Source organism: Choloepus didactylus, chromosome 3 (assembly GCF_015220235.1).
Source record: "Choloepus didactylus isolate mChoDid1 chromosome 3, mChoDid1.pri, whole genome shotgun sequence".
Taxonomy (NCBI): Eukaryota; Metazoa; Chordata; class Mammalia; order Pilosa; family Megalonychidae; genus Choloepus; species Choloepus didactylus.
The window spans coordinates 216,101,375-216,121,580 of record NC_051309.1 but is presented as its reverse complement, the minus strand read 5'-3'; the positions used below and the strand labels follow the sequence as shown (position 1 = coordinate 216,121,580).

The 20,206-nt window shown below is 38.7% G+C and overlaps 1 pseudogene; it reads left to right on the top strand.

The window, feature by feature from the left end:
- Window positions 1-215: 215 nt before the first annotated feature.
- On the top strand, window positions 216-2,132 carry LOC119530646 (annotated as a pseudogene).
- Window positions 2,133-20,206: the final 18,074 nt, after the last annotated feature.

The window sequence follows — 20,206 nt, the reverse complement described above, 5'->3', positions numbered from 1 at the left end:
AAGCAGAAAAGGCCAGAAACTTGCCTTCTCAAACACCTGACAACTTTGAGACAGGCTGGAGACTTAAGTAGGGCTATTGGGTGCTCCTGTTTGAGACATTAATGTGAAGCAAGTGATAGCCAGAAGCAGCAGCAGCTGTGGAGTCCAGCGTCCAGAAGGGCAGCAGGTCACTAACTGAGGAAGTGCCTGGAGGCAGGTCCAGGTACACAGATGCCATGGTGGCAGCTGAGCATCCGGGGACCTGTTGGTCCCGGGGTGTGGCCTGCCCCATGAAGTGCTGCCCTAGTCTTCTCTGTGTGTGCTCACCCTCCTTCTATCAATTCTGTGAGCACTCTTTACCCTTCTAAAATAAAGTCCTTTTTTTTCCCCTAATTAAAACAGAGTTAGTTTCTTTTGTTTGCAAATAAGAACTCCAAAATACCCAAAAAAAAAAAAAAAAAAAAATGAATATAGGTTTTATACCATTTTCCAAAAACCAAAAGACAAAAATTTTGAGAAGCATGTTTATCTTAGAACACTGGAAAAGGCAAAAGCAAACAAAGCATAAATTCACAGAGTAAAAGACATAAATCAAGAAAACAATAAGGAAGCATAAAATATAGAAATATAAAAGAAGATGCTAGAGGCCAGGCCAAGTAGATGCTAAAATAATAAATTCAAATTATTTCAACTCCCCATTAAAAAGACTTTTAAAAAATTTGGACATATGCTGCTTAAGCCTAAAGAAACACCTAATGTTGACAAGGAATGTTTTTAAAGGATAAGCAAGGGCTTATTGGATAAATGAAATAAAAAAGGGAGGAAGGCTGGCCCTTTTGATTTCAAACAAAATATTATATAAGGCAAAAAGCTTCCCATGGAAAAGAGGGCCATTATAAATTCATAATAGTAAAACTCCACGTAAAATTTATAATAGCCATGAAACTTTATGCTTCATAAAAAGCATCAAATTATATAAAACAAATATAGGATTGCTGTGAGAAACTGTAAAACATCCCTTTCTATATTTTATAGATCTATTAGGGGAAAAAGATAAATGCAAAATAGAATGGGAAGAGAGAATAGTTTTGGAAGAATAAGCACAGATATGTCTATCCATTCATCTTCAAGTCCACTGAAATAACAAGAAAAATAAATAATTAAAAATAAATTTACACCAGTGCTGCAAAACAAGTAATAGTGTCCTCTGTGGACCATGAATTTTGAGGACTCTTGGAAAATGGAACATCAATGATAGCAGACTTGATGAAGAAAGAATAGAAAAAAAGTTTGTGAATTGGGCCCCCAAGTTTTGGGGGACCCCAGCTTGAGGACCTGCAGACAGAGGAGGCGTGTGAGGAGGTCCCCTGTGGAGCCCACCCAATGTGTGGAAGACCTCAGCTTGGCCCAGCAGCCCCTGGCCCCAGGGCCCGGGGACCTGAAGACCCCTGGTGATGAGGGCCCAGAGGGCTGGGACATTGTGGCCCTCACCCTCTTCCCCTGCACCCCAGAGTACAGGAATCCTGAAGCCAATGCAGGCATCTCCTTACCTCAAGCAGGCAGCTCGCTAAAGCCCCCCACCACCCTCAGCAACAGGCAGCAGGGGAAACAACCGTTGGCAGCTCTGCCTGCCACCCTGGATTCCCTATCCATCCACCAACTTGCAGCCCAGGGGGAGCAGAGTGAGCTAAAGGAACAGCTAAGGAATAGGTGACAACCTAGTTAACAAGCCAGATGGACGTGTTTTCAGCCCCCTCCTCTGGGCTTTGGCTTTTGGCAAGATCAAGGTCGTCCTCTTCGTGCTGGAGTAGAGGGCTCATCCCTACGTCCTGGCCAAAGAGCGGAAGAGAGACCTGTCACTGACCAGTACTGGTGACTCTATGGACATCGTGGAACTGTTGCTTGAGCAGGACATGGACATCAACATCCACGAGTGGAATGGAGGGGCACCCCTGTTGTATGCTGTGCAGGGGAACCCCGTGAAGTGCATCCAGGCCATGCTGGCCCAAAGAGCTGATCGCACTACCAAGGCAGACTCCAGCTACACCTGGATGGACCTCAGCTGTGGCTCATGGCTCCAGAACGTACAACAAGTGATCAAAAACCACACCCTCAAACTCTTTCAGAGCAACCTCATGCCCACTGACCCTTGAGTGAAGGATGCCTGCTGGGGGTTGAGATACTCAGGGAACAAAATGGAAGACCCAGATCTTTCAGAATTGGGTTCAAAGACAGCTCCCACCTCCTGACAATGGGAAGATGCTCAGGAGAGATGTGAGGGCAGAGGGATGTTTCCAGAGATGAACCAATAGAACTTACTTTTTTTTCTTCACACTATGACAATGCTTTAATGTTGGTGTCTGTACAGCACTTGATAACAAGATAGGAAAGACAGCACAGTGAGATGTGGGTACCAGAGAACAGGTTGTGAGAGAACAAAGAGTCATACCACTTGCACAGTATATCAGCTACCAGTTAGCTAGCTCTAGGCCACCTGCTCTTCTGCCTTCTCCTCAAACTTGCCCTCTTCCTCAGCCTGGTGTCCTGGTACAGCTGGCCCTAGGATACCAGGTTATTCACATTGCTCCAGCTCTGTGAACCACCTCATCCATGCCCTCAGCTGTGCACCCGTGTAGGAAGGCCTTGCACTGGAGCATGGCTGTGAACTGCTCTGAGATGCCAGTACTACTGTATTGTACTTTTTGGTATGTAACTCCACTTCTTACTTCCTACAGGGACTAAAATACAAACTCGTGAAAAGTAATGATAAATATATGGTTTTGGATATACAATTTACAAAAATACAATTGGTAAAAAGTACAAAAAAAAGTGGGAGGATGGAGAAGTGCAGGAAAAGTATATGTGTATGCTACTGAAGTCAAGTTGGTATCAAATCAAATATGATGCTTATATATTTCAGATGTTAAATTTTAACCTCATACTAACCACAAGGAAAATATATGGAAAGATATATCAAGATTTCTGTTTGTTTTGTTTTGTTTTGTTTTTATTCAGTTTTGTTGAGATATATTCACATATCATACAATCATCCATGATGTACAAACAACTGTTCACAGAACCATCTCAGATTTCTTTTTAATTTTTATTATACCAATATGCAACCTAAAATTTCCCCTTTAACCACATTCAAATATATAATTCAGTGCTATTAATTGTGTGCCCAATTTTGTGCTACCACTGACATCAACCATTACCAAACCTTTTCCATCATCCCAAATAGAAACTCTCTACCTTTTAAGCCTATTCCCAACCCCATCCCGCCCTATGGTAACTTATGTACTAGTTTGCCTGTTCTAATTATTTCATATCAGTGAGATCATACAATAGTTATCCTTTTGCGTCTGGCTTTTTTCACTCAACATGATGTCTTTAAGGTTCATTCATATTCTCGCATGGATCAGAACTTCACTGATTTTCACGGTTCAATAATATTCCATTGTGTGTATGTACATTTGGCTTATCCATTCATCAGTGATGGACACTTGAGTTCCTTTCATCTTTTGGCAATTGTGAATAATGCTGCTTTGAACACTGGTGTACAGATAGCTGTTCTAGTCCCTGCTTTCAATTGTTTTGGATATATACCTGAGATTGCTGTGTTATATGGTAATTTTATACTCAACTTTCTGAGGAACTGCCAACTATTTTCCACAGCAGCTGCACCATTTTACATTGCCACCAGCAATGAATGAGTGTTCATATTTCTCCACATCCTCTCCAACACTAGGAATTTTTTTTTTTAAATAGCCATTCTAATGGGTATGAAATGTTATCTCATCGTGGTTTTGAGTTGCATTTCCCTAATGGCTAATGATGTTGAGCATCTTTCATGTGTTTTTTGTCCATTAGTATATTCAAATCTTCTTTAATCCATTTTTAAATTGGATTGTTAGTCTTTTTGTGGTTGATTTGAATGATTTCTTTATATATTCTGCATATTAAATCTTTATAGGATATGTGGTTTTCAAATATTTTCTCTCATTGTGTAGGTTGTCATTTTACTTTCATGAGAAAGTCCTTTGAGGTGCAAAAGTTTTTAATTTCCAGGAGGTTCCATTTATTTTTTCTATTGTTGCTTGGGCTTTGAGTATGAAGTTTAAGAAACCATGGCCTAACACAAGGTCCTTATGTGAACTGTCATGAAGCTATTCAATAGTCTTTATTTATCCCACCTGGTGTGAATATCCATACATATTAGCTGCAGATATATTAATGTATTTAATTACAGGCTGTTGCCCCTAACCCCACTGGGGTCTGAACACTGTATAACTTTTCTTTAAAAAAAATAAAAAGAATGGAAAAATAAACTTTAGTCCAAAATAACTAGGAAAAAATAAAAACTATGAAGGTAAAGCAATTTCAGAGACACTTCAAGGTAAGTTAAGGTGAACAGATACAGAAGAAGAAAGGGCTGCAGGGCAAACAAGCTGATTAATTTAAAAACTGTGTCACAAAATGCTATATAGGCAGCCTCCTTCCTATCTGCTTCTCACAGTGAGCAGCTGATAAGAACTACTTCTGCCCTGAGATAAACTCCAAGAACTTTTTATACACTCATGTGAAAAAATCTGCCTGAGGACATTTCCTAGCACTGTGGTTAGCAATCATGGCTATAAATGAGAATCAGCTGGGGAAATTACAACAATTCCAATGCCCAGGCTGCTCCCCAGACCAAATAAATCAAGATCTCTCGGGATAGACAAAGGTGTCAGTAGTTTCTAAATCTACCCAGGTGACCCCAAGGCACAGCCAAGGTTAGGAAAAACAGGCTTAGAGGAAATGCTGCAGCTAGAAGCAAAAGAGCAGAGAACATAGCAACGCTAAACTTCCACATGGACAACAGAGGAAGAAAAAAAATGGAAAAGGAGCAGAAGGCCCTGGGTTTTGTGCCTGGGTAAAAGCAGCGAGCACGGCTCTCTGAAGTGGGAGACCTGACTTTCAGAGCTCAGGGTCGGCTCTTATGTGACAAACACCTGTTAGTGAGATTCCAGCAGAGCTCATAACCCTGAGGAGTGACTCCCCCAGAAGATTATAGATTCACACCCCTACCTGGCAACACCACGAGCCCAGCCCCAAACCACCTGAGTGGTTTACAGACAAACTCCCAGAATCATGAAAGATCCAAGCCTCCAGCCGTCAGAATTAAGTCCATAATCAGTACCAAACAGGAAGAAAGAGCAAGACTTCCATCTATTAAAAAATATATATGGTAAAGATCAGAGCTCCACAGGTAAAGAGAAGAACCTAAAAGTTTCTAGGGAGAAAAATCAAGCTACCCACAAAGAAATGAGAATAAGCTTGACATCGTCATTGGTAACACTGGAAACTAAAAGACAGTGAAGCAATTTCTACAAAGTTCTGAAGAAATGATATTCCAGTAGTGGTGACGTACAATCAACATAAATAAGTAAAATAAATATTACAAATATTATGTTAGTAGTAACATACACCGTTCTTATCCAGAGTTAGAATAAGAAATGTGAGAATAAGAAACAAATTGAGCAAGATGAAGGAGACTGGGAGATGAGGTTGGAGGTTTAGGGTGTAGTATCAGAAAGGGTGGGCAGGGAGCATTTCATTGGGCAGACATGTGAAAGAGGTGAGAGGATTTGCCCAGCAGATATATAAGGAAGAGAATTCCAAGTAATACGCTTATTTTAAATGAATATTAAAAGAAAAATAGCAGCAGAGAATATTCCTTTCAACATCTCACATTATGAAAATTAAAGCAAATTATATGACCCAATAATCTAGAACCAAAAGAAATGTACTGTACTCACCTGTAAGAAAAAAATAAATCCCTTATCACAGAATAGAAAAAACCATACCTCAAAATAGCTCTTCTTTCCTTTATATTCTTATAGCATTTTATACATATTCATATGCTAGCCTGTATCACTCTGCATTTTAAGTACTGCATTTGTTTGTATGTCTCAATCCCCTAATATTTTTACATAGTTAATAAATGAACATAAAGAATAGAATTGTAACATACTTCCAAGCATACAAAAGAATCAAGAATTATTAAATTAAAATTCATATTTATTTGCCATCATGTATTCATATTTAGTTTTATAGTTATAAAATATCAAAACATTGGTCTGTTCCTGTATGTTAAATCTTTGAATCAGTGGATAAACTATCAACTCAAAAGCATTTTTTAAAATATGATTATTTGGGGATATTTGCTAATTCCATTACAGCTATGTTTGTAATCTTGTTACAAAAATTAATTACTTGGTCTGTAATTCTAAAAAGCACCTGACTGAGAATGCCTAAACAAAAGGAATTTATGATCCCACATAAATAAACGTCCTAAGGTAGGTGGTTTCCAAGCCTGGTGAATTCACCACTCAACAGAGCCTGGGTTCCTATTTAGCTTCTGTGTAACTTTTTAGCTTTTCTTTCTGGGGCATTAAGAAGGCAGGCACCATTCCAAGCATCATGTCCTTATACAATAACATCCAAAGTAGAGAGGAAGAGAGGAATCTCTCCCTAAGTCTCTCTTTTTACCAGAGAGAACTCTCCCTCCCAGAAGCCTCAAGCAGATGCCCCCTTATGGCTCACTTGGTGCTGTTCCCACTTCAAACCAACCACAAGCAAATGGTAATTGGCTTCAGTCAAAAACCACTACCAACACCACAGGAGCAGAATTAGAGCTTCCAGTTCCACTAAGATGGAACAACTGCACTCTCTTTCTCTCTCCCTCCTTCCCCCCCCCCCCACCTTCCCCACACACACACACCCCAACTAAAAATCCTAGACAGAATACCTAAAGCAACCATCTGGGAACTCTGAAAAGTAAATAATGGTAGACGTATCTAGGAGGGAAATCAAATCTTGAAGAACAACCTAGATGGCAATGAATTTCCTGATTTTTTCATCCCATATCCTAGTTTAGACTCCAGGGCAGCCTAAATCCAGGAACTGCACAGCAGGTGTGGACAGAAAAAGCTCCCAGAGAAACCCCTTTCTCATCAGAAGACTGGGAAGAGAGGTGCTCTGTGGGATGGAGAATACTGGGGGAAATCACCTCACCATTATCCCCTCTGTTTATTCTCTCTCCCCTATGCTGAGGCAAGCCCCAATCAACAGCACCAGAAACTGTAGCAGCAGCAGAAACTGGCCACCGTGTGAGAAGTTGGGGAGCAGAGTGGAGGGCATGTGGGCATCTAAAACTCGGAAAGAAACTCTCTGACCAGAAGAACTGGGAAAACGGGTTCTGTCACCCTATGTTTTCTTCTAAAAGTTTTATAATTTTACATTTCCCAGTTAGACTTACGATCCAGTTGAGTTAATTTTTGTAGAAGGTGTAAAGTTGAGGTTCATTCTTTTGGAGTGTGACTAACAAATGGTTACACCACCATTTGTTGAAAAGACCATCCTTTCTCCAATGAATTAATTGTACATTTTTGTTCAAAAATTAAATGGCCATATTTCTGTGGGTCTATTTCTGGACTCTCTAATCTGCTCCATTTGGTCTATCCCTCCACCCATACCACACTGCCTTGATTATTTTTGCTTTAAAGTAAATCTTAAAATCTGGTTGTGAGATTCCTCTAACTTTATTATTCTTTTTCAAAATTGTTTGAGCTATTCTAGTTCCTTTATCTTCCATATAAATTTTAGAATCAGCTTGTGTATATCTACAAATAGTCTTGCTTGGACTTTGATTAGTAGTATATTAAATCTGTAGATTGATTGAGGGAGAGTTGATATTTTACTACGTTGTATCTTCCAATCCATGAACACAGTATGTCTCTCCATTTAGGTATTCTTTGATTTCTTTCAACAGATTTTGTAGTTTTTGGCATATAGATCTAATCTGTGTTTCTTAGATTTATACCTAAGTATTTTGTTCTTTGGAGCTGTAGTAAATGACATAATTTCTAGTTATGATTTCTAATTGTTCATTGCTCAAGTTTAGAAATATAATTGATTTTTGTGTGCCGACCTTCCATCCTGCAATTTTTATAAACTTAATTATTAGTTCTAGGAACTCTTCTGTAAATTCCTTGAGATTTTCTATATAGACAATCATGTTGTCTAAAATAGGAACAGTTTTATTTCTACCTTCAATCTGTATGCCTTTTATTTCTTTTTAATGCCTTTCTGCACTGGCAAAGACTTCTAGTACTTTGAATAATAAGAGTGATGAGAGTGATATTTTTACCTTTCTCTTGATTTTACAGGGTAAGAATTCTTCTTCAGTCTTCAATGTTAAGAATGATGTTAGTTGTAGAGTTTTATGTATGCCCTTTATCAGATTGAGGAAATTCCTTCTATTACTAGTTTGCTGAGACTTTTTATCATGAATGGATGGTGAATTTTGTCAATTGTTTTTTCTGCATCTATTGATATAATCATGACTTTTCTTCTTTAAACACAATATGGTGGGTTACATAAACTGATTTTTGAATATTGAACCCACTTTACATGCCCAGGGTAAACCCCACTGTTTTGTACAGTTGTTGTTGTTGTTTTAGCATATTACTAGATTGAATTTGCTAAAATTTGTTGAATATTGTTGTGTCTATATTCATGAGGAATTTTGGCATGTAGTTTTGTTTTTGTTATGTCTTTGTTTGATTTTAGTATTAGGGTAATACAAGGCCTCATAAGATAAGTTGGGAAGTATACTTTCCTCTTCTATTTTCTGGAAGAGATTATGTAGAATTGGTATTATTTCTTCCTTAAATTATTGATAGAATTCACAGTGAAACCATCTCAACCTGGCATTTTCTTTGCCAGAGGGTTTTTAACTATGAGCTCCATTTCTTTTATAGATAATAGCACAGTTCAATCAATCTCTTTCTAATTGAGTTTTGGAAGTCTGTGTCTTTGAAGAAACTGGCTCATGTCATTTAACTTGTCCAATTTATAGGCATAGAGTTGTTCATAGTATTCCCTTATCCATTTAATGTCTGTAGTGTCTGTAGTAATATCCCTGCTTTTGTTTTGATCACAGTAATTTGTGTACTCTTTCTTTTCCTTGGACAGTCTGTCTACATGTTTTAAAGCTTATTGATCTTTTCAAAGAATCAGCTTTTACTTTCATTGATTTTCTCTATTATTTTTCTCTTTTCAATTTCATCAGTTTCTGGTCTTTATTATTTTTTTCTTTCTGTTTGCTATGAGTTTAGTTTCTGCTTCTTTTTCTAGTTTCTTAAGGTAGAATTGATTATTGATTTGACACTTTTCTTCTTTTCTAAAGAAGAATGCATTGCTCTAAATTTCACTCTAAGCACTGCTTTAGCTGCATCCCACAAATTTTAATATGTTGGGTTTTCATTTATATAAAATAAAATAATCGCTATATTATTTTATTTCCCATGAGCCTTTCTCTTTGACTTATGAGTTATTCAGAAATGTGATGTTTAATTTCCAAATATTTGGAGATTTTCCAGATATCTTTTTATATTGATTTCTAGTTCAATTATTCTCCATTATCTTCCAAGAACATATTTGTAAGATTTCTATTCTTTTATATTTGTGAAGTTTATTTTATGGCCGAAAGTATGGTCTCTCTTGGTGAATGTTTCATGTGACTTGAAAAGAAAGACTATTCTGTTCTTGTTTTGTAGAGTGTTCTATAAATGTCTTGGTTAATGATGTTGTGAAGTCTTCTATATCCTTAATGATTTTCTGTCTACTGGTTCTATCAGTTACCGAGAAAGAAAGTTTGAAGTCTTAGACAGTAATTGTGCATTTATCTATTTTTCCCAACTGCATTAGATTTTGCCTCATGCATTTTACATACATGCATAGGTATATGTATACTTAGGATTGTTATGTTTCCCTGGTGAATTATTCTTTTTATCATCATGAAATTTTCCTCCCTATCCCTGGTAATTCTCTTTGCTGTGAAGTCTGCTTTGACTGATTTTAACAGCTACTCAAGTTTACTTTTGGATAATATTTGTTTGGCATATCCCTCTCCATCCTTTTATTCTTAAATGTATGTCTTTATAATTAGAGTGAGAGTCCCATAGACAGCATATAATTGGTTCTGGCTTTTTTCTCCAACCTGAAAATATCTGTTTTTTAACTGGTTGTGTTTAGACCAGTCACATTTGAATGATTATTGAAATGACTGGATTAAAATCTGCCATCTTGCTAGCTGTTTTGTATTTGTTCCCTCTATTCTTTGATTTTTCCTCCTTTCCAGTGTTCTCTTTTATTAATGGAGCATATACTAATATTCCATTTTATCATTAATTTTTAGTGTTTTCCTAAGTTTTAAAATACACATCTTTAATTAAGGAGTCTACCTTCAAATAATATTACTTTTTGTTATAGTATAAGGACTTTGCAATAACAGTCCCAATTCTTCCTTCCCATCCTTTATGCGACTGCTGTCATACCCTTTACTTTTGCATATGCTATAAATACATAATATTTTACTACTATTTTTGCTTTAGACAGTTATCTTTTAGAGCAAATTTTCTCAATCTCAGCAATCTTGACATTTTGGACAAATTCTTTGTTTTGTGGGGCTGTCTTGTGCCTTGTAAGATATTTAGCAGCCTCCCTGCCTTCTACACACTAGATATCAGTAGCACACCCCAACTGTGACAAGAAAAACTGTCTCCAGGTGTTGCCAATGTCCCTGTGGGAGGGGAAAGGGAAGATTTCCCCTACTTGAGAACTTGCTGTTACAAAGCAATTAATAAGAAAATAAGCAATTTAATTTTACTTTCATTAATTCCACTTCCGTGCTGTTCATTTTTTGGCACATATCCAAGTTGCAATTTGCTGTGATATTTCTGCAGAACTTCTTTGAATATCTGTTGTAGAGTTGGTCTGCTGGAAATGAATTCTCTCTGTTTTTGTTTGAGAAAGGCTTTATTTCTCATTCATTTTTGAAAGGCTTCTCTCTAGGTATTGAATACTCTGTTAATGTATTATTTTTTTCTTTCAACACTTTAAAGATAATACTCCATTGTCTTCTGGCTTGCATTGGTTTTCTTAGCTTTGTTCTAAGTAATGTTTATTTTCTTTGGATATCTTTAAGATTTTATCTTTTTCTTCTGTTTTCTATCATTTGAATGTGATATGCCTAGCTGTGTCTATTTGGGGATGTATATACTTATTTTGCTCAGTGTTCTCTGAGAATTTTGGATTTAGGTCTGACATTAATTTTGGAAAATTCTCAGCCATTTTCTTCAATTATTTTTTCTGGCCCATCTTCTCTCTCTTCTTCTTGGATTCCAGTTACACATATATTACAATATTCAGTATTGTCCTACACTCTTGGATGTTCCTGAGTTATTTTTTGGAGAATGTAGGGTTTAAAATGCAACTGGTTATTATCTGTTCATTCATGTTACTTTCCCTGATGGAGTATTTATCAAACTACCTAGATGAATGAATTATGTACTATTTTCCAGATTCTCTACATACAGAAAATTTAACTGATGCTGAAAAGAATGTTTTATTTGATTTTACCAAGTCACATGTATTAAGGATGTCTTGAAGAGATTCTATAAAAGGATTTATCTATAAATCCAATTATGTATGGTATTTATTAAACATTCAGCTTATTTTCCCAGGATTCTCTCAATTTCAAGAACTAGGATGAAAATTTAGGAAAAATAAATTAAGCAACTTGTATGAAGATCATATTAACGGAATATAAAAATGTTTCTCTCTTGTTGTCATTGTCTGGACCACAATTTAAGTAAGATGGAAGGAGAGACCACAGACAAAAATCAGGAAAAGAGCCTCACAGTTTATTGCAAACAGCTAACAAGTAAAGAGAATAGTTATTTAATCTCCTTCCAAATATTTCTGCCAGGTGACACTTGCACTTCTATTACCAGGTGACACTTGTGCTTCTATTGTGTTTGCATGTCACGAACTAGTATAAAATCTATAATACTGTCTTCTAAGAATGAATATGGCAAATAAAATAGAATATGCTACCTTGACTTCTAATGGCATTTCTGACACACACACACACACACGCACACGTGTGTGTGTGTGTATAAGTCTATTAGTGGGACAATATGCCCTTTGCCCCAAATTCAGCCCAGTTTCTTGCTTTCCCTCCCCAATCCAAGGTTCAAGGGACCTTGATGTTCTATGAAAGGAAACGTAGTTAGGAGATGTAGTAAACAGCTGAGCCTAGCCAGAGACTACAAGTCCCCTAAACCAAACCATAACCCAAGAGACAGTGGGCAGGAAATGATCCCTCAAAGGGATCATGTGGTGCTACAACACGGGCCAACAGGAAGTTATGATGTTCAGGACATAATTTGTATGCACCCGCATACTCACACACACACACACACACACACTGGGGCAAAGTCTTTCACAGTGAAATAAATATTAACTAAGAGAAGTAAAATAGGGTAGAGTACTAAAGGCATGGTCTTGGAGAAAATGGCAAAATAGTAACAGGAAAGAGGAGGGTTAAGGAGATCTGGGTGAGGAAGCTTTGGAATAGTCAATATTATAATCCTGGTCCTTTAGAAAGTAGAGGCTGAGGAAAGAATTAAGGAGCTGACTCTTTATTTGAGAAGTGAAAGGCCGGAACAGTGAGGGTGAGGCAAGAGAGAAGCATCACACTAGCCAGGTAGCAGGTGCTTCAGCTCAGCACATAGGACCTCTCAAGAAGAAATGCAAAGAGAAAGCTCATCCTCAGAGGGAAGGAGAGAAGGCGAACTGTCTCCCATTGTTCACTGGTCATCGGGAGCTACCCATTCCCCCATGCACACACTTCTGGGTTATGTCTTCCGATTCCCTGAGGGTCACCTAGAAAACGAGATCCTACACTCTAAATTGTGGCCTTTTCTTTCATCCACCACCGGAAGCAGGCAAGCTACTCAACACAAGTGTGACACCCACCCATAAAGAGAGAGAAGGATGGGGAGGGAATTTGAGAAGACGAACTAGGTTTGTGTTCCACAGAGTCTGTCTGCTTGAAGCTTGGCGTGGCTCCAGCTTGGACGACCCCTGCCATGGCCGACCTGTTTGCTTACTATTATGTTCTTCCAACCCATCACTGATTCAAGCTGGCCCTCCCAAACAATATCCCTCTCCTGGCACTATTGTGAGGTTGTCTTGTCCTAGCCTTTATTTATAACCAACACATCATTAGTTTTTTCTTTCAAGGCAATTAAAGTTGTTTCCTCTAGCTGGCCAAATTTTCCAGGAATAAAGTTTGTGTGTTCAGGCAAGTCAAAAGTGGCCAGATTCTGATTCTCAATACTCCAGTTATATGTGTAATTTGACAAAAATTTATTGACCACCTACCTATTTTGCAAGGAGTTACTCTGGATTTTAAAGAAAGCAGAAGACATTCTGATTTCTTTTATCTCCTAATCCCCTTTTTCTCATTTCTGATGTTTACATTTGGTGTATTTCACTCTTCCTTGGCAGATCAAAAACAATGGGGGAATAGAATGGAATGATTCATTCAAATCAATGGACAGCTTTTAAGGCAATTCTGATAAAAGGTTGAAACTTTTGGCCAAAATAGGTCTCTAAATTATTGCTGTTTCATTGACCCTATCTCCCTCCACCAAAGGGTAATCAAAAATAGACTGTTGCACTCTGATGAGAAATTACTTGTACTAATAATTTAAACAGACGTCATCTTCACTTTAGTGTAGAAGTGATTTTAGAGCCAAGACTGAAGAAGAGAGTAATCTCACATTATTTTTGGAGACAGCAGGGTTTATAATGCAGCTAGTTAATCTTTGTTCATTCACACTACTTGCCCTGATAAAGTAGCCACCAAACTATGCAGATGAATGAGTCATATACATATTTTCCAGATTTCCTAGGTATGGAAAAATATAACCCACTGCTGGAAAGGGGTGTTTTATTTGATCTTCCACCAAGTCACATGTATTAAGGATTTCTTGGTTGTTTTAAGCCTGGTGGTCTAAATGCCTTTCAGTCAAAGACCCATCTAACAACAGAGACCCATTTGGAAGAATACTTTGAAGCAGGGAGCTTGAAAGTAGGGACAACAGATGTCAAATTCAGATGGCAGGTGGTGCACAGTCTCTGATTTTCCTGCTCACAAGATGCTTAAGAAGGTTAACAGAAGAGAGAGTAAGAAAGCACTAAATCACAAAAGCACTTGAAACTAAGAATATCAATCAATGGTTTTCCATTCTCTGGGTAAGAATCATGTGCAAACTTCTGAGTGAGCAAAGAGATCAGCAAAACAAACAGTTATCTAGGTAATTATCTATGCATAATGTAAATAGATAAAAATAAAAAGAGCATCTTGCACTGGCTGAATTACTTGATTACTTTTACTACTGGCAGGCAAAATAGCATGAAGGCTCATAACAAGGGCCAAGGAAATCTAACTTGAGATTCTAAAACTGCATAATCTAAAAGGAAATTTTTTTACAACTATCTGAACAATGGAAATAAATTGAGAAGCAGAATCTATGGCTCACCTGTGCTGTGCAAAGGAACTTACTTGCAGGACCCGTGGGCAGCCCCACTGTGGGATCAGCAGAGACTGGTCTTATCACAGTTCAGAGTTCAGATGTACATGGTTTGTTACCTGAAAATGTCTAGCATTGGTGAGTGGCCAGTATTCTAGATTCTTTCTTGTTCGACAATCTCTGTCTCAAATGGAGCTAAGAGAGTGGCATGTTACTCAAACAATAAGAACCAGGCCCTTCTGCAAATAAGAAGGTGACACAAGGAATGGTTCTGCTTCCATAAGATAAGCAATATCATCAGGGCCTTAGGTGGATAAAAGACTACGTTTTGGAGAGGATGGCAGAGGATCCATCCAATACGTTTTACTGGGCCTTCGAGAGCATGTGCTTGAAAGACTTAAACAGCAAAAACCAGTACTAAAAAGACCTTGCAAACCTGCTGGTCTGGATGCATAATAAAGTTTAGGGTTGGGAAATACATGGTCACATATACTCTGCAACCCATGAGAGTTGAATCTGTGTCCCTAGACAATTCATTGAAGACTGGGGACCCAAGGAGACAGAGGTCAAAGGAATTGGGAAAAAATAAATTGGTAAGTTTTAAATATAAGTGGTCAAGAAAAGAGGAGGCAGTTTTCCTGACAGTGAATTAATGTTTTCCCTAAAATATTAAAATTTTATTGTCACAGTTATCCTGTTTGGGGGAAAGTTCTCCCTGAACAGTCTGAAGGTGATAGAACCAGAATGAATGGCACAGATTGATATGCTAGCAAAGCTGAAACCATCAAGTGTGTTCATTTTTTTTTCTTGTTTTGGTTGGCTGTTTTCTTTGTCCATCCTTTTCCCCAGACAACAGGAAGTCTTGGCAGTGGTCTTTAACTGCTCTGACTGGTAACAATAGAAAAGTTTCCAGATCAATAGTTCTCAACTTCCATATTTCTGTGGCACATTTTTAAAATGCAACAGTTTTTGGCACCCAAAACAACACCAGTACTAAACAAGCCAGGAATACTCAGAACACAAATATTTCTAAAGAATAACAATGTCTCATACTATGAAAGCTTTTAGCTATTGCACTGTTCCCATGGTCACTCTTCAATATTGTGCCACTATTCAGATAAACCTGTTTATGGGCTGTGCCAGTTTGAATGTATTATGTCCCCCCAAAAGCCATTATCTCTGATGCATTCTTGTGTGGGCAGACATATTAGTGTTGATCAGATTGTAATTCCTTGATTGAGTGTTTCCATGGAGATGCAATCCACCCAACTGTAGGTGATAACTCTGACTGGATAATTTCCATGGAGGTGTGGCCCTGCCCATTTTCTTGAGCCTTGATTAGTTTACTGGAGGACTATTTATAAGCTCGGACAGAAGGAGCGAGCTTGCTACAGCCAAGAGGGACACTTTGAAGAATGCACAGGAGCTGAGAGAGGGATGTCCTGGGAGAAAGCCATTTTGAAATCAGAACTCTGAAATAGATGCCAGCCACATGCCTTCCCAAATAACAGAAGTTTTCCAGACGCCATTGGCCATCCTCCAGTGAAGGTACCCGATTGTTGATGCATTTACCTTGGACACTTTATAGCTTTAAGACTGTAACTGTGTAACCAAATAAACCCCCTTTTATAAAAGCCAATCTACTTCTGGTATTTTGCATCCCGGCAATATTAGCAAACCGGAACAAGGGTGGTATCACTCTGTCAGACAGCAAAGTCCTCACATGTTCCATTAAATGCTTAACTCTTCTTTGGCACCGGCTTGACACTATGCTATCTTATATCCTGTACTTCTAGCACAGAGCCCTATTCTATAGCCCGTTGTAAGCCCTGCTTAGCTCAGTGTGGCCCCATCCTTTCAAGACATATTTACAATTACAGCAAAAATAAATCAAAGGCTCATAGTTCAATCATGTAATGCAGCACATGGTTTGAGAACCACTGTTCTAAATCCATGTCACTTACTCAAGCAGAAGCAAGAGTAAGGCCCAGCATAAAAGAAAGAGGCTTGGAGTGGTTGGCAGGTTTCAGGGGCTCTAGACATTAGGGAGAAGAGCTCTTTCTTTGATGAACTTCCTATGGTATTGGACAGGGGAACGAGAGAGGGCCTGTGCTCCATGCAGTTTAGTCCAAAGCCAAGATTCTAAAGCTTTATAATAATACCAGGGAGAAGTCCTTTGAGAACCCGCAAGCACAACGGGGACTGATTGAGGATACTGGGATTCAGGATCCTAGACAATCCTCTATATTTCTACCTTGTAAAAACAACTAGTATAATCTAGAAAAATTGCCAGCCTAAATCTTTTGTGACAAAATGCATGATTTACAACATAATAATAGTATATGTCCATACATCTGTTTTAAAAAAATAACAATAGTCTCAGCATCTAAAACCCCTCAGAACCAAGGCTTTGGAGACAGGTACTAAATTTCTTGTTTAAGACAGAACTGAACAGACAGCATTTCTTCCTTTACTTGATAATTTAAAAAATTCAGTTTTTAAAATGCACTTGAAAAATTAAAGGTTTCAAATCAGGAGGATTAAGAGCACGATATATATCTTTCAAATAATATGTTATAAATCCAGATAATACAGTGACCAGGATAGCCAAAAACATTTAAAAATGAGAAAATATATATACATTTTTTTAAGACAAAGGAGAATGCTTACTATGTGAATCAAGTGAAAAGCAGATTTAAGAACTACACAGTATGAATCAAATCTTGTTTTTGAAGTATATTATTTATGGATGTGTTTTATGTATATACATATATTTATATATATTTGTACACACACATTTGTTCAGAAGAAAATAAACCAACTTTTAGTCCCTAGATGGTGAGATAGTGGCTGAGTTCTATTTTCCTTAATTTTCTCCTATTGCATACTATAAATATACATTGTGTCTTAGTTTCCTAGTTGCATACAAACAGCTGTCTTAAACAACAGGAATTTATTGGCTCATGGTTATGATACTAGGAGAAGTCCAAAATCAAGGCATCAGCAAAGCAACGCTTTCTCCCAGAAGTCTGGGGCTGGCTGCTGATGACCTTTGGTCCTTGGCTTTTCCGTCACATGACAGTGCACATGGCGGTGTCCTCTCCTTTCTCTTCCAGATTCCGCTGACCTCCAGCTTCTGGCTGCTCCCTGTGGCTTCTTTCTGTCTGACTTTCTCTCTGCTTATGAAGGACTCCAGCAATCTGGATTAAAGCCCAGCCTGCTTCAGTGGGGCCACACCTTCACTGAACCGACACCTCAACACCCACCAAAATGCAGACCAAGAACAAGAATATGTCCAAACTGGGGTACACAAGTCAATCCACCACATACTGCCTTTCTAATTAAAAAAAAAATTGCTGCAGTGCCTTAAAAGTGATAGTGCCTATGTTCAGAAACTAATAGTCAAAGGACATTGGGTAAGCGTGTGCTAAGCTGCATGGTAGGCTAGTGTGAATACTGACTTGGAATCAAACAGTCTAACGTGTAGTTCAAATGGCCGCTAACCAGCTGGGTGACCTTCAGGTTTCACTTTCTTCATCCGAAAAATGCAGTGCTGGACTCCAGGGTCTCTAATATCAACCCCACCTGAATAGCTGGACTTAAAATTATGCTGAAGCAGATGTGGCAGACGGGTCCCAGGGCCACACTATGACGTAGATTAATTTCCTCAGCATGCTGACTCTTGCCAGAGCTGTGATTAGGCTACAAGCCTCTCACTGAAGAGGCTGCCATTCTTCTCCTCCTTGCTACTTTTTAGGCTGAGCTTCTAACAGGCAGTGATGGGAAGTGTGCTCATTACTGTCACCAGATGGTAGGTTCATGGGGTTGGTGTTGTTTCCCTCAGATGAAGATAGGTCACCATTTTGACAAAAATAGAGCCATTTGTTTTAAAATGAACCTTAATCAGAGTTTACTATAAAGAGACCACAGATGGAATAAAGTGTTCTGTAGTATGATTAGAAAGGAATGAAAAAGACTGTGCGTAAATACAGCTTTTGGACGTGAAGATGGCTGAAGAGGCCCTTCTCCAGGTCCTCTGCTTTAGGGGGGCCCAGAGAATACAAACACCAAAACACCAGGTCACTGTTGCTTGTTTTCTGATATTATAAAAAAAATTTGTAAGTTTACTAATTTACTGAGCATAAGAATTCTAGGAGAACCACAAGCAGAACTGGCCCCGCAGGCCAGAGGATGCTGGACCGAGAGCTGGTAAGTTGGGGTAAGTGGGGAAAAGAAAAGCACAGCCACTGCCCTCGGAAACCTGAGATAGACTGGCTGCTCCAAATCACCCTGAACATAACTAAATTCCTTCCCTCCATTTGCTCAGGAATGCATGGCTATGAAAATGCTTACAACTGCCTAGAAGGCCTTAGTCAGAAAAGTGAAGTGTGGAGGGAAAACTGCCTGGCCTGGGTCCCTGAGGTGCTTGATCAAATCCATCCCCATCCCAGGCTCAGAAGTGTCAAGGCTTCCGCCCAGCTCCCACCTGCGTGGCCCAGTAGATGGGGGCGGCCACAAGGGATGATGAGGCCCCCTTTTACCACGGGGTCTCCAAGGACATCTGCAAGGAGCCACCCATGGGGCTCTCAGTAGGAAAGAGGTTCAGAACATGCGCCTAATTGATTCATAACTTTGAAAAATGTAGACATACGGTATATGGGTCTCCACTTGCACTCTTGGCCCATAAATATTAGGGTGGGCCTGGTTTTATGTACAGCATATAGAACTCAGTCTAATTTCTTTATAATTGCAAATTAAAGGCTTGTGATTTGGTGAAAAGAATTTAAGTGTTGTAGTTCTACCTTAGATCACACCCCTGGGAAGCTGCCTGTTCCTACCAGTCGTAAGACCCAACTGCTGGGGAGACAGAATCAGCGTGCTTTTGTCTTAGTTCACTGGGTCTGCTATAACAACACACCCAAACCAGTGGGCTTGAACAACACAAAGTTACTGGCTCACAGTTGTGTAGGTCCAAAATCAAGGTCCAAAATCAAAGTGTCCCCAGGGCCAGGCTTCTTTTTAAAGTGGATAATCCATTCCCCACCCCTCTCCTGCCTTCTGGTGGGTGGGTGGCCAGAAATCCATGGTGTGCCTTGGCTTGTGGCAGCACAACTTCATTTTTCCCTCCATCACGTGGCACTCTCCCTCTCTCCCTCTCTTTGCTCCTCCCTCCCTCTCTCTCTCTCTCTCTCTCTCTCACCATGCCCAAATTTCCTCCACTTATAAAGACACCAATAATATTGGATCATGACCCACCTTAATCCAGTTTGGCCTCATCTTAACTAATCACATCCTTTAGAGATCCTGTTTCCAAATATGATCATTTACAGGACTGGCGATCAGGATTTTTTTTTTTTTAAACTTTATTTATTGAAAAATTAAAAAACAAACAACAACAACAAAAAAAAAAACCACACATTTCAAACAAAACAAAGCAAAGGAGTAAGAAAAACAAATAACCTAAAACAACTACTTTGCTTCCAACATGTTCCTACCATATCCCAAGAAAATTAACAAACCATAATCAAACAATGGCATAAGAAAAACCAAATAACCTAAAATATGTACACTGAGCATATCTTTTGTGAGGGGACAAAGTCAAACTAGGAAATCCTACTTCTACTTCTAAGATCCAAGCCACTTTGGAATAGCAGGCTGAGAAAATTTCTTTCCCCTAATTTTCTCTCAAGTCTGTGATAGACTATTTCCTATCTGTCAAAGGAGCCTTTTAAGGTAACACAAGATATAACTTGCTAAAGTTGCTATGGCTATTTTCCTTAATGGGAAATAAGGAT